We start from the raw sequence: 15,520 nt of genomic DNA, 5'->3' as shown, positions 1-15,520 counted from the left end.
TGAGAAGTGAACATAATTTCAGTTATAGCAGTAGTAGTGGAGGGATTGATTACAGAAAGATATTAAACTATAAATTGAAACAATGCATGAATTTTAGAATTGCATTGTGGCCCGAGAGCTCTAACAAGTTTTGTTTGCTTCTTTGCTATATTGTGTAGTTGGTGCTCAACAAATAATTTGATTTAGTTTTTCTGCTGGTGATAATACGTAAATAGTTTTTGAGTGATGGCTAAAATTAATTTATGCTTTTTTGCAGGTTCTGCAAAATACATGTAAATGCTTTTCACACACTACCCAGTTTATTTTTTAATAAACATTCACATTCTCTTCATAGAAAATGTAACACAACAAAATTGCTCTACTGAATTTTTAATTGAATGTCAGTCACTTTGACTGATTAGTAATGAAACCATACCACTCAAACTGCAGTCAGCATTAACTGAAATTACTATATTTCTAAGTCAAACCTTCTACATATTTATCACAAAAAATCATGGTCTGTCATTTATTATATATAATGTGCCTGTCTTTGTTATACCGATTTAAAGGAAGGATTGCAAATATGTTTCTACAGCAAATATTCAAGCATGGATTTTACAGATGTAGTGATGTATTATAGATTTGAAGCTCATTATACAGATTCACACAGGTTACAAATATACATTTTATTAGATCCATAATGTGCTTACTGGTGTATTTCAATAAAAAGTACTGCAACAAAATGTCCACAAGGTGGCATTTTAACACTGTTACACTGACAGAAGACTACTGTACAGTTCTGTTTCAAATAATTCAGACTCTGAAAATGTTTGTGTGTTGATTTTGTTTGCTTGGTAATGTTTTTTGGTTTAAAACTACCAGGCAAAAGTAATCACAGTTATACACACACCTCGACAAATGCACTAGTATGAATTTGTTTTCAAAATGAAGTGAGGAAGAAGTTGTAGAGATACAGTACACAGTAGTACATTAGAAGCTAAATCTACTGTATGTCCAAAAAACAGTTTTAAACGAGACAATAGCTAAGCAAGTGTAGTAAGAAGCTGTTTTCCATAGAATATACAGTACAAGCATTACCCTGTATCTTAATATATACATCTGAGCAGACATACTGTAGCTACTAGCATTATGATTTGTAAAAAAAGTGATTCTATGGATTATATCTAATAACATTGAAGAATAAGCAATGTGCTTTAGGTTTTGTGAAGAGACTAGACCTTCTAATAATTCATTTTAAATTAAGCTTCCTTTGTTTTTAAATTAAACTTGTTTCAAAACCATATTTTATTTAAAGCCAGTTTTTAGACTGACACTTATGCCATTTCAGCATGGAATTCATGAAAAGGGCTGTAGATAAATTAATTATGAAGAGTAAAATGCTAAGGGGATGTTCTCTCTTTTGGATTGAAGAAGGATGCAATTCTGCCTGTATTCATCTTTAATATTAAGAGCAAAATACAAAAAACAAATTGTTACTCTCTTTACAATATACACAAGGACATTTTACATTTCTAAAAATATCCTACATATTTTGAAAATGATTTTTTAAATGATTCTTCAGTGACTCAGTTTAAAGATCTTCCCTCTGTCTCTGTACTTAATCATGGTTCTTATTTGCATGATAATACATATTCATAAAGAAAACAGCATTTAAAACAAAACTGTCATATTAGCTATAGGATCTATAAAATGTGTTAGCCGTGTTCAGTCTAACAACATGCTTAACACTTTATCACCCATTAATTGATGAGAAGCACTTTATTAGAAAAGTGATAATGGCAATTATGATTTATTGTGCATAATAATAATACCTTAAACTTATATATATAACACTTTTCTATACACTCCAGTCAAAGCACTTTACACGTAATGCGGACTCCCTTCCACCACCACCAATGTGCAGCCCCACCTGGATGATGCGACAGCAGCCATAGTTCACCAATACACTCACCACACATCGGCTATCAGTGGGGAGGAGAGCAGAGTGCTGAAGCCAATTCATAAATGGGGATTATTAGGAGCCCATGACTGGTAAAGGCCAAGGGGAAATTTGGCCAGAATGCCAGAGTAACACCCCTACTCTTTTTGAGAAAATCCCTGGGATTTATAACGACCACAGAGAGTCAGGACTTCTGTTTTACATCTCATCCAAAGGACGGCACCTCGTTACAGTATGCTGTTCCTATCACTATACTGGGGCATTAGGACCCACACAGACCCCCTGCTGGCCTCAATAACACTACTTCCAGCAGCAATCTTAGATTTTCCCAGGAGGTCTCCCATCCAGGTACTGGCCAGGCTCACACCTGCTAAGGTTCAGTGGGTTGTTAGTTGTGAGTTGCAGGGTGAAATGGCTGGCACATTAAAACTCAATGACCTCGGATAATTTATTTGCTTTATCATTACAAAAATCTGCTCTAATGCACACCTAGCACTGATATTCAAAATCCCATCACTACTAGCACGGTATACACCCTTTAAATACTAAATATTCCTAATCACACCCATATGAGAATGTATCTTCTAAGCCTTCAACAATTAACCAATAATTACTGCTGGTCCTGGGTCCTGGGTGCAGTTCTGACCTGAGCCACCTCGGGTATTCTTCTACAGTGCAAAAACACATTGTCCAGGTTAACTGACACCAGTAAATTGTTCCATGTATGTGATGGACTGCTGTACCAACCAGGGTGTACAGTAGTTCTGCCTGTACCTTTGCCAGCTACGCTAATCCAAAACCTCTAAAGATAAAGTAATTAGGTAATGAAAATAGGTATATGAATGAAACAGGTTCCGAAGAAATGTGTCGTTTCTTTATATCTAATGATTATATACTGTATGTGTGATGTTGGAGACTTATTCATGTTTTGATAGCTAATTAACTAATTAGATGTATTGTTGCTATTTCACATATTTTAAGCTATAAATAATTCATGTTTAGTTTAAATAGTAAATGGTTTGTTTATTCATTTACTATTAAAATTGCAGGGTGTGGCAGTGTCTCATGTATTTTATATTTTGACCTATTCTCTATCTGCCTGTAGAAAGTCAGTGGGTTGAGGTTATTAATATGTTGTATAAATGAAAAAACTAAAAATGCAACTGAAAACAATAACATACACTTAATATATATACGAATTGTTATTCACTACTGATCCCGTTGGGCCATCATGTTTTCTGGTTTTCACTCCATGCTTGATTCTTGCCAGTTGTCAACTCACAACTGGCAACCCACTGAAGCTAAGCGGGTGTGAGCCTGGTCAGTACCTGGATGGGAGACCTCCTGGGAAAAACCACTGTATGGTTGCTGCTGGAAGAGGTGTTAGTGGGGCCAGCAGGGGGTGCTCACCCTGCGGTCCATGTGGGTCCCAATGCCCCAGTATAGTGACGGGGACACTATACTGTAAACAGGCGCCGTCCTTCCGATGAGACGTAAAACCGAGGTCCTGACTCTCTGTGGTCATTAAAAATCCCAGGGCGTTTCTCGAAAAGAGTAGGGGTGTAAATTTCCCATTGGCCCTTACCAATCATGGCCTCCTAATAATCCCCCTCTATGAATTGGCTACATTACTCTGCTCTCTTCCCCACTGATAACTGATGTGTGGTGAGCGGCGTTCTGGCGCACTATGGCTGCCGTCGCATCATCCAGGTGGATGCTGCACAGTGGTGATGGTGGAGGGGAGTCCCCATTACCTGTAAATTGCTTTGAGTGGAGTGTCCAGAAAAGCGCTATATAAGTATAAGCAATTATTATTATTATTATTATTATTATTATTATTATTATTAATTACTTGATTTGAATCAATTATTCACTTAATTGGTGTATGTTAACATTTCCAGATGTCTAGGCATTGAGGATTATAAGTTACCTATAAAAACTGGTAATTTGTGGACAAGGAGTGAATATTCCTGATGTACAGTAAATACTTCTATATCTAAGCATTAAATCTGGACCTTTACCCTGAATCACTCTGTATTAGAGCTGTCATTTATTTTTCATAAATTCAAATCCAATCAGTTTAAAATAAAATACTTATTTTCTTGCCTTTTCAATGTAGCTCAGTAGATGAAAACATTTTCTTCCTATTCTGAAATTCCCTGTGTTTATAATATAAATTATATAATCTATTATACTATATCAGAATTGAATCTCAACTTGAACATCTCAAAATATATGATTTCAGTTGCAGAGCTCATTGCATAGATTTGTCTGCTTTTCTCTGTGCCTTGAACCTGTTATAAAACAGAGCTAGAGAAAAGAGATCTAGTTTTAGCTGAAGATTGTATATCTAGATGTTTATTCAAGGCCTGAAATGTCACAATCCATGTACCTGCAGTATCTATAAGAACAAACAGGAAAGTAGACAGTTCTATTACCCACATGAAACTTAAAATATCAAACAATAGGAGATCAACATAATGAATTTCTTTCTGCCAAAGCAAACTATAAAAAATATCCTGTCCAGCAGAACTGATTGCACAATATTACTGTATAAGTACAGGTATAAAATAAAGGCAAAGGCCTTTAATAAAGATAACCTACAGTAGTAATTGAATTTTTAAAACTTCAGACTGTTGCCAGTTGTATTCAAATGTTTTATGCATTAATATATCAAAATAGATGGCTGGTTCAGTGAGATTTGTTGTCTTTTATGACATAAAAACTAAAACAAATTATATTGGCTCTTGAGTGTCTTCTCAAATGTAGGTATTGTCCTTATTGTAAAATGTGTACTCTTTACCATGTCATTGATACACACTGGTCATTTCAGTTGTTTGAACACTAATTAAGGTGGAAAAGATGTGTGATTCAGTTACTAAGCTTAAATGACGTATCTCACCTGACTGAGAGAAATTACACTCTTTTTTAAAGGACAGGTCTGTCAGAGGCCCCAAATGAAATCAGTGAGCCTATACCTCCAGTGTAGAATTCTTAAGTTAGGGAATTGTATGATAAAATATGAATAAGGGTATGGTTGGCAGAGTGAATGCACAAGAGAGAAATTAAATTTCAAAGGAAGCTTTAGTAAAATTTCCAAATAGACCAGAGGGAGAAAGTTTGGAACATAGTGCTTCAGAGAAATTGTTTCAACAAGGCTGAAGAAGGGGAACAATTGAGAACCCCATTACACTGAAGCAGAATCTTTATTGCAGAAGACAATAGCGTTCTTAGAGAGGACTGGGTTTAGATTTGATGTAACTCGAGAGGACCAATGGTAAAGATGTTTAATGAGGACATTGGGATTCTTTGAGGAGCGGTGAAGAAGGTTCAGTTCTTTTAGCTTGGTAATGTAGCACATTCCTTTAAAGGTGAAGTGTGGTCCCAATTTCTCAGACTAGTTATTAAATCTCGGTTACAAAATAAATTCATTTATGGTACACAAAAAATTGATATATTTCGAATTAAGCACAAAATCGTGAACTTTCTAAAAGTATTGCAAATCACCATGTTGTCACAAACCCCTGGTCTCACCACGGGCAAGAGTTCCCATGAACTGTGATGTGATGCAGCCCTTTCTGCTCACTAGTTGCTATAATGACTAATATATTGTCATATAGAGCGAATTAAGTACAGGTTGTGCAGCAGACATTTCACCACAGAAATGTTCCAACGTGAACTGTGAGCAGAGTTAACAAGTAAGTATTGGATTAAAATAAATGTATTCACAAGCCTGCTTGTTCACAAGACCATAGGGACTGGAAATTTTGTTTATTTTGTGGTGTAAATTGGAGGTTTTACAAGTGACTGTACATTTGACTTTGTTTTGTGGTTAGAAATGCACTCATCAATGCCGATTATTTCTAACCCAGACAAAAAAAAAATAACCTTGCAGTTCCTCTTTAGTGCTTCTGGTTAGTCTTCTCTTCACTGATTCCACACAGCAATATTTGTTTTTTAACGTGGCAACTGAAACTTAACATAGTATTCTAAATGAGGAATGCATTATATGATTTTAATGGAACATCCCTTGATTTGAAAGCTATGCTTTAAGTATATGGCTTAACATTTTGTTTGCCTTTTTAATTGCTTCCCCACATTGTCTGGAAGATATAAAAGATTTGTGAAGATGAACACATATTAAAGTTTTTTTCATATGTAGCCACTTGTGTTTACCATTTTGTATTAATAGTTTATGTTTTTACTACCTACAGTACATACAAAACCCTGCACCTGTCTGCAGTGAATGTCATCTGTCAGCTTTTTGCCCAGTGGGGTCTTGTTCATGATGTGTAATGAGCTAGTAGAGTACTGTATATCACTATTATATTTTTTACATATGATTTTAAGTCATGCTTAATATAAAGTATTAAAATAAACTTTTAAACTGTATGTGGTAAATATGTTATATCTAGATAAGAAAATCTCAGCATTTGTTATGTAGCTGAATAGTTTAACTACAATGACTAAAACATACACATAGCTGTGATATGCCCTTTGAGTTATATTTTACTTTTTACTGTAGCAGTAAACAACAATTAGGGCTATTCAATACTGTAAAGAGCAGAGTATTTACAAATCAGCTTCCATAATCAAGCCGTCACAAAAATTGCTGTGCACTCACATTTATAGTAATGGTAAATAAAATCGTAATTAGTTGTATAAATGAAAGAAAGAATGATTTAGATCAATTTAGTGGATTTCTTTAAGAAATATTTAGATTACTGTTTTACATTTCAATGTTTTCTGTTGATTTCAATGTACACATTGCTTTCTTTTAAAACACTGCTTCTGTCTGAACAGCCTCAACAATAGCTTTCAGTACAGGTGACAATTTAGTAATATCTAATTATACAGAAATTTAGGTAATTTATTTCTTTGAATACCACATAGTGAAAAAGATATGTGGCTTCTAAGGACTCAATAAAATTATTGGCCCAAACAGTTGCTGAATAATGGTCTTTCATAATTAAGAAATAATGAGACTCACCGAGATTATTATCAGTTGATTAGAAACCTTGGCTGGAAAATACTGTTTGAATCACGGAAGATCTCAGAGTGCCTTTTTTTCCCACATAGCATGTCCTTGGTTTCCAGGTATTGTCCTTTAGAAGAAATGGAACTGGTTCACAAAAGGGAAAAAGTGAGATTGCTTTTACTTTTTTTGTTTCTGTTGTCAAAACTAATGGCTGAAGAGAAAGATAAACAGGCTGCTTATCTCTGTATTTACATAATGAGCATGAAACAATGGGGAGCTCATTCATTTTCAGTTACCCTTTTAGACCCTTCCTTTTCTAACTTAATTTAGTTTGACGCCTTTCTTCTTTGTCAATGATCCAAAAGCTTACTTCATTTGCCAGTTTATTTAGCAGCTCTTTTTCACATTAGCTGGAGTTGAAATACTCTGTGAAATTTTCTAAGCCATGTCGTGTTCCTGGAGTCTTTCAGTCTGATGTGGGCATATAACACAAGCTAACTTTCTTTGCACTTAGTAATTGGATAAATAATGAACAAACAAAGCTACCACATAAAGAATACATTCACCTTGCAGTCATGTACTTCCCCCTTCCTTATTTTAGTTTAGCATTCATGTACTTTGATAAATCCATTTCCAAATGAGATTCACAATACGGTGAAGATAATGATAAAACAGTAAAGTTAAATAAATGCATGACCTTTTGAGAAAGGTATCTTAGCTAATGATTTCTTATGCAAATGAAACATAAACAACACCACTATGCTAACGTTCTAATGTTGTTTTCTATTTAAGGTAGATTGCACTGGTTAGCCATAATCGAATACCAGAATTAATCAAATGTGTTGCACAGCCACACTTGGATATATATGTTATTTCTCTTAAGTTTGTAATGTAATGTAAAATAATGTTGTTTTACATTTGACATTTTACATTCAGGTTTACAGAACAAAAGGTGGCAAAATATTATTTCTGTTATCACTCTGGTTTCTCAGTTTTTCAAAGCCGGATGGGGTACTATATTTTGCTTTTAGAATACTCTGGTGTTACCTGTTTCACATGAGTAAGGTGATAGAATGCACCAATAAAAGGAGTCTAAGTAGCAATTAATTGCCCACACCACTATGAGTATTTTCAACAAACATAACTGCTGTCTACACTCACATTGTATTAAATGTAACTAAATGTATCATCATGTAAAAATATTTCTGTTTGCTGCTTTGTATTCTCTATACTTTCATGTATGCGCTTGTCTGAAAAATACAGAACAGTGGGTGAAAGCTGACATAGAGTATTTATGAGGATTTAACAGCTACCCATTACTATTCGGTTTTAGTCTTGTGCTATTATTTTCGGAAAGGTGAAACAAAGTCAGTATAAGGCGCCCTTTCGCATGAAAATCAACAACCTTAAGCTAAAGGGATGTCAATAAGATACACCATCAGGCATAAAACAAATTAATCACGAACAGCAGAACCCATTGTGGATCACACTCATATCAGAAGAGTGTAACCTATATCACTGGTGCCGAAGCATTCAGAAAAAGCTGGACAACTATGCCATATTTGTAAGCAGACATGTTAATGTAAATATAGGCTGGACCTAATGGCACACACATTTTTATTTCTTTCTTTTATAATCTGAAAATAAGCAAGAAATATGGCTGGGAGGGTCTGGTGAATTGTGTCTGGTGACTTTTGTATTAGCCATCTGACCAGACTGTGAAGGATGGGTGGTAATGAGGTTTCATTTTGTGTGCAAGCTTTCAAAAATCATTGTTCCAGCTGTCTCCTTTAAAAACAGAGCCACAAGGCACATTGATCCCGATATTTTAGCAACAATGAAAGAGGTAGATTAAAGCCATAAATTGGAGGCTATTATTTAAACTTATTAAGTTAAATGAAGCACAACATTCTGGGTCGAAAGCAGAAATGGCTAACGAGCTGGAGTTGGAATGAGTCACTGAATTAGATAAGGGATCATAAAGATGAAGGCCTACCGTACTGTATATAATAAGAATTGCTGCATCAATCAAAATGTGATTCACTTATTCTGAAGCCTCAAATAAAAAGATGTATAAAATAATAATAAAAAAATAGTTAAAATTAATATGTCACAGAAGACTGCCAATGTCTTTTGAGTAAAACCCCAAACCATCTTCCGCCCTGCTTCTGTCCATAGAAAGCAGTTGCTTAATACTGTACCTTGGTCATATTATGAGGAAGTTGCTGAACATGCACTTTCAACTCTTTAAAATATTTAAATCTCTAAGAGAAAGCTCCAAAAGCATTAAAGCCAAGCAAATAATAGCTAGTGAAAAAAAACAATAAGGAAAGATATATTTATTTTCCTCCAAACTGTATATCACTTGCTTCATTGATTTTTAACGACACCTACAGTATTTCCTTCAGCAGCATCTATACCAGCACAGTAATGCCAACTGGAGACATCAGATGGTTTATGTGTTCTTATTCCTCATTGCCCATAGTGATTAGTTTCTCACACATTTGTGGTCGTTCGTTTCGGCTTTTTTTTGTATGGAGTTTTTTTAAGTACAGTTCAGGTCATGCGAGCCAACTAGCCAGGCAGAATCTTACATCTTGATGAATTACAGTACTTTGTACTCATAATATCAAACTACAGTAGGTGCTTTCAAGTCTCATTGCTATTCCTCACTCATATAGGTTAATGTGACCACAGATATTATTACCTTCCAATTAATGCTCTTCTTGATGGCAAAAAAAACATGTACAGTAAGTATCTTCTATATCACTGAAACATAAGCTGTAGATAATAACAAATGTTAAAGAAAAACTCAGGCTAAATGTGACTTGCCCACTGGAATATGACTCAGAACAACATTCAGAAATTACTTGATAGTAAACAGGTCTTCTTTTTCATATAATCTTTTAACAAAAAGAAAGAATCTGAGTCATGTTAGATTTTGTTTTCATTCCCACGACAGCTAACCTCCAACAACAATTCTAGTGGTTTGTATTTTAATTTTTGTTTTGCAAAGGTTTTGTAAGGCTAATTGTTGGTGGTGTGTTAAATTGAGATTTTGACTTGATCATTAAATATCCCATAGTACAATTTCTAAGAAGAGATTAAGCCAGATGAGCTGGCTAAATTACACATTGTGTTTGCACAGTCTGGTATGCCTAAATTTCTTCACCTACTCTGCAGTGTAGTAAACCTGCTGTACTTCATTGGAACGGGACCCCCCTCTATATGTTAAGTGCTATGGGATCAATGGGATGAAAACTGCGAAGTAAATTCAAGAAATGTATTTTAAAATTATTTTTCTACAGGATACAAAATAAGAACAAAAGTAAATATTCTAAGAGTGTGTTAAAACATTTTCATACTATTTGCCAAAATGTAAAAATAAGATTATTTAGCAAAGGGAACTCAGCAGATTGACTGCTATGTGGATACGCGCCACATTAAAATGAAATGTGTTTGCCATAAAACTGAGGACTGAAATGACTGTTTTAAAAAAAACTGATACAGAACTGTATAAATCTATAGTATTTTGCTCATTTAGCTTTACTAATGGGGTTTTGTAAGTGAAAGATCCTATTGCTCATTTCTTACCATGTCCTACTGTGTTAAATCAGAACAAGAACAATTGTTCAGAAGCCTGATGACTTGATAACTTCAAATCAGCTCCTTCACCACCAGATTTTGATACAACATGTTAAAATTGTCGATTAAAAATGCTTGGAGGGAGACCTAAAGAAAATTTATATAAAATGAATCCTTTGAGTTGCTAAATAAGTAAATGACTACACTATAAACAGTATTCTACCTGATCCACAATTACTTTTGCGCATATGGAAAAGAAAATGTTTTATCGCTAAATTTAATCTTGCACTCCATTAGAAAAAAATAATAGTAATTCTCTTCACCCCCAGTCTTTAATATCACTACAAAATGGAGCATCTGTTTACACTTTTAGTTGAAAAAAAGTATATATATATTTCTTTTTAGAAATTAGATTCAATCCTTAATAGATATCTTGGCTCAGTAATAAAATGATACTATAGATATCAAAATACACATCTCCACCATATTACTGACACTGTCCTCCCTTCTGGCTAATCTATGAATGCATTAATAATCATGAAGGAAAGGCATGATCACTCATGCCAGCTCCTCTTCCCAATTACATATTCATTTCTTTCAGGTGGTGTCTTCTTTTTCTGAACCATCATGCTGTTATATGATACCTGACTTGAAAATTAATCCAACAAGCCCTGTGACCTATGTTGTTTTGTCACATATACTGTAATGCCAAAATATGCTTGTGAATGTCTGTTTCTATGTCCAGAAATCCTGAAAAAAATTAATAGACCAGTTATTCCCACCCTGGGAATTTACCTGAAATGTTTTATCTGTATAAGAGAGATACTGTACATGAAAGGTTAGTCTGTATGACCTCATTCACGTTAGGATGGAAATAAAGGACACTACAAGCTGTGTCTATAAATGGGTAAAGCACAATCCTTTCTCAAGCTTAGATGCATCCATCACAGAACTACAGTTCAATGATGACAATGAAATACAAATAAGGTAGATTGCAAGTATTTAGTGTATTGTGGTTTATGCTTTCTATGGTCATAAAAAATATCTGATATTGCCTAAAGAAGTAGCTTGCATGGATTGTTGTGATTAGTGCACTTTCCAGTGGCCTATAAAAAGTGTATTCACTTCCACTTTTTTAGCAAAAACCATTCTACAGCAGTATATACAACATATACTGTAACTCATGGGATGACACATAGTGAATAAAACTTTGCATGTTTTTAAAAAAAAACAGTTATTCTGTTATATCGCTTCTCATTCAGCTGTATTTAAGCTACCAACATGAGAGATTGTGCAAGTGTCTGTGGGAGAGATATTGATTGTAGTATTTAAAATTCCATTAAAAAAGTTTAATGGGATCAAGACAGGAAAAATGAAAACGTAAGAGGGCAGCAATTTTTAGAATTTGCCGCAGTTCATCACCACAATACATACTGCATACGTCACAAATGCATAAAAGCAGCTTTTGCTGCTTTTGCTGCTTTGCTGCTGCTTTTGTGGGCTCAAAAACATTTTGAGCCTACAGCAAAGCTAAGTTAAAAAGGACATTTTTACCAGGCTACAACTGATGAAGAGTTCAAATATGAAGCCTGTGCTCATTCTGTGGAGTTAACTCTGTGCAGACTGGTTGAGGTAATGACTAAACACAGAGCAATCACGGGGAATTTGCTACACCAGAAGCTCCAGTGAATTGAAGTCAGGTGATGTTTAACCGATTGACAGATGACATTTTACAGAAAATTTAACAGATGGACAAGCAGAGCAGAATACTATTACAAAGGGTTCTGTAAAGAGATTGTAAACAACATTTCAGAACATAAGGCTGGATGAAATTTGAATGAGTGAATTGACTACTTTATTATTATGGTGGTGTGATATTACTGTATGTTAATGTGTGTGATGTTAGAGGAGCAGTAGGGGGAGTGGGAGTCAATAAACTTATTTGTACCAGGGCCCACAATCAACCAGTTCTGGCATTGCACCAAATAAATAAGGAATACACTTTAGGAGGAAAAGTGTTCTTGGTCACCATACTGGAGCATTGGCATGGAAATTGTAGTATGGAGGGATAAGATTAATCTACTAGGCCATCAACACCTCTTATAGCAGAAGCCTGGTTTTCTATAGAATTACTACTATTTGTGTTATGATAGAAAAGAATTGCATGAGTTTGCTGAGGAAAAACATCATTCAGCCATCTTGGGGAGCAAGCAAGTTACACATGTTTTATGCTGTTAAACATGTGCATTCCTGAGCAAGTGTACTAGTAAAGAATAACTGCCAGTCAGTATAAGTAAAATCATTTTGTCGGCACCAAGGTGAAGTCTGATAGCATTTTTGTCTTCTCATTATTCTATTGGAAACCAGGAATAATGATAAGAAAACAAACTGACCTGATAAGAACAACACTGTACATGTTCTAAACGTCTTCGGGATCTAATCTTTTGTCAAGAGGAAGGCTGTGTAGTTACCTAACAAAGCCAGCCTTTCAACAGAGTAAACAAAGCCAATGGAAACTAGGGCACTCAGCACTTTATTAAGAAGAACAACAGACAATTTCAAATAAAATAGCACTGTTCTGCGGGGAGCTACTAATAACAACAAAGACAGTACTGATTTTTCCACACACCTGTAGAGGTGCTTAAATTAACCTCTCTGCTCCACTGCACCATGATTCACTTCCTAGGGCATGACACTGACAAGAATCCTCATTAAAAATCAAATTACTATCTGTACAAGAGCTAAACTAATATTCTGACATATATGATACTTGTTAAATGAGCCATAAATCCAATCTTGCAATGTTATTTTTGACTGAATCACAATACAATTCATTTCCGTAGGATTATGCTCCCAATAGTTTTTTGTGCTGTTCCAAGAACATGTGGGAAAGCAATGCTACCTCTCATAAAAAAATAACCCAAGTTCAGCTTTATGTAGTGTTTCATTATCAGGGCTGGTAGTGTTGCATAATGTTGGTTGTAAAAATGAATGACTATACTGACTATTCCTTCTGTTTCTCTTCAATTTCTGTGCAGTGTACCAATGTGTACTGTAATTCCCAAGATGAATAAAGTTTATAAAGTTTTTAGACTAGAACTATTCATGTCCCTAAATAGTCATGTTAACACAATCATTGTTGTTTTTATTTATGCATGATATGCAGATACAGTTGCTTTCACACATAATTACACACTATAACTTTTACCATCAGTCTAGTTATGTTCAAAATTCTTACATACTGTACATCCTTACCCACAGAATCTGTTCTATAGACAGTTAAAATGCTAACTTGCAGCAATGCTTTTAATGTTTTTCAAATAAAAGTAACATTAATATTAAAAAAAAAACATTTATAATAGTAATTCACTTCCATTATGGTATGTTTCTCCTTCAAAGTGCTGTTTGAAAAGTTACTACGCAGTAAAGGAAGTTACTGTTTTTGTGCAGAACCATCTGTAACGGACCCAAGTTTGTGCCATATAGAACTGAACAAATTTCCAATCAGTTTTGTCACTTTGAGTTTACAATTGAGATAATAAATTGAAATAATTTAAAGCAGAACATTATCGGAAATTCTAATCCTTCACTATTGTCCACTCCTAAATAGTCTGAGTCAAGTCTCTATTATAGGTCACACATGACCTTCTGTATATTAATACACACATCAACACAAGAATTTAACATTTTAACAAACTGCACAAAGGAAGACTTTTAAGACTCAATCACTTCTCCAGAAACTTCTACGACAGTTATGATGTTTGTTAAATGAACCATAAATCCAATCTACCAGTGTTGTTTTGAACTAAATTGAACAAAAGCATCATTCCAAAGATTACACTCATGAGAAAGGTTTCATGCACTACTAGGCGCTGAAACTAACAGCAACTGCAACTTTTTATCAAAATGTTGGGTGAGGAAGATAATTATTACCGCTGTGAAGGGAAGTGTTTACTGCAGGTATTCTAAGAAAATTGTTCCCTATGAAAAAGCCATTATTTAAGAGTGTGCGCTCTACAATGGTTTGAAACCACAACACAAACCCTCTCAAAAACTAGAAAATTGAAAGTAGCTTTGAAGGCTTCCAAATACATTGCTGCCCACCTTCTTTAAGAGTATGAATTAGCTGTGAGAGAACCTAGCCGAAACTAAAATTATACCTACCATGCTTGGAGTTAATTGGCCACTTTTTGAAGGAGAGTTGATTGTGTTACAGGGTGCACTTTGTCAAAAAAAATGACACAATACATTTAAAGTATATCTGTAACCTGTGATGTACAATTATGGAGAAGGTGATGAACAAGTTTCAAATCAATTGATACAGCAGTTCCCAAATGATGGTAGTTTGAATTTTACAATTTGTTGGGCAGGAGGCCATGTGGTTTGTGCAGGAACCACATTTCACCCATCTTAACTATATTGTCACTAGAATGATAACTACCCCATTTTGGAGTATATTATAGTAGATTTTTTGTAAAAGGCTGTATTTTGCCAAGTGATTTCAGGGCAGGAACATTATAAGAACTAATGTGAGATGTGTAAACCAGATGCAACTTTAATTTGTAAATATGCCAAGTTTTGATTCAATTGTTCCCAAGACAGAAGTTTGTTTTGTGAGTGCAAAATGACAGTTAGGGGTCTCTCTTCATTTACTCAGGAGAACAATGTTATTAACATAGCATTATATTAGTAATATAATTATTATAGAATTATTAGAATTACATAACTTTAGGAAATAATCAGCCAAATGGGTTCTCAGGAGAAGCAGTTCACATTTTCTCAAAACAGATTAAGATCTGTAGTAAAAATTATTATTTACAATAGCTACTTCATGGTGCAACATTGAAAGTCTTTGGCTATTGCTGAAATCTTCAAAGTTTCAACATCATGTGTCAGGTCATAAGAACATTTAGACACTGTTATCAAATGTGGGGGGCAGTCTTCCTTTCTGGTGGATGCAGGATCTTAATGTTTTACAGACTGGTTTCATGATTGAATAATAATTATAAATTAAACAT

The sequence above is a fragment of the Lepisosteus oculatus genome, chromosome 8 (genome assembly GCF_040954835.1).
Source record: "Lepisosteus oculatus isolate fLepOcu1 chromosome 8, fLepOcu1.hap2, whole genome shotgun sequence".
In the NCBI taxonomy this organism is placed as follows: Eukaryota; Metazoa; Chordata; class Actinopteri; order Semionotiformes; family Lepisosteidae; genus Lepisosteus; species Lepisosteus oculatus.
This window is presented reverse-complemented; position numbering follows the sequence as displayed.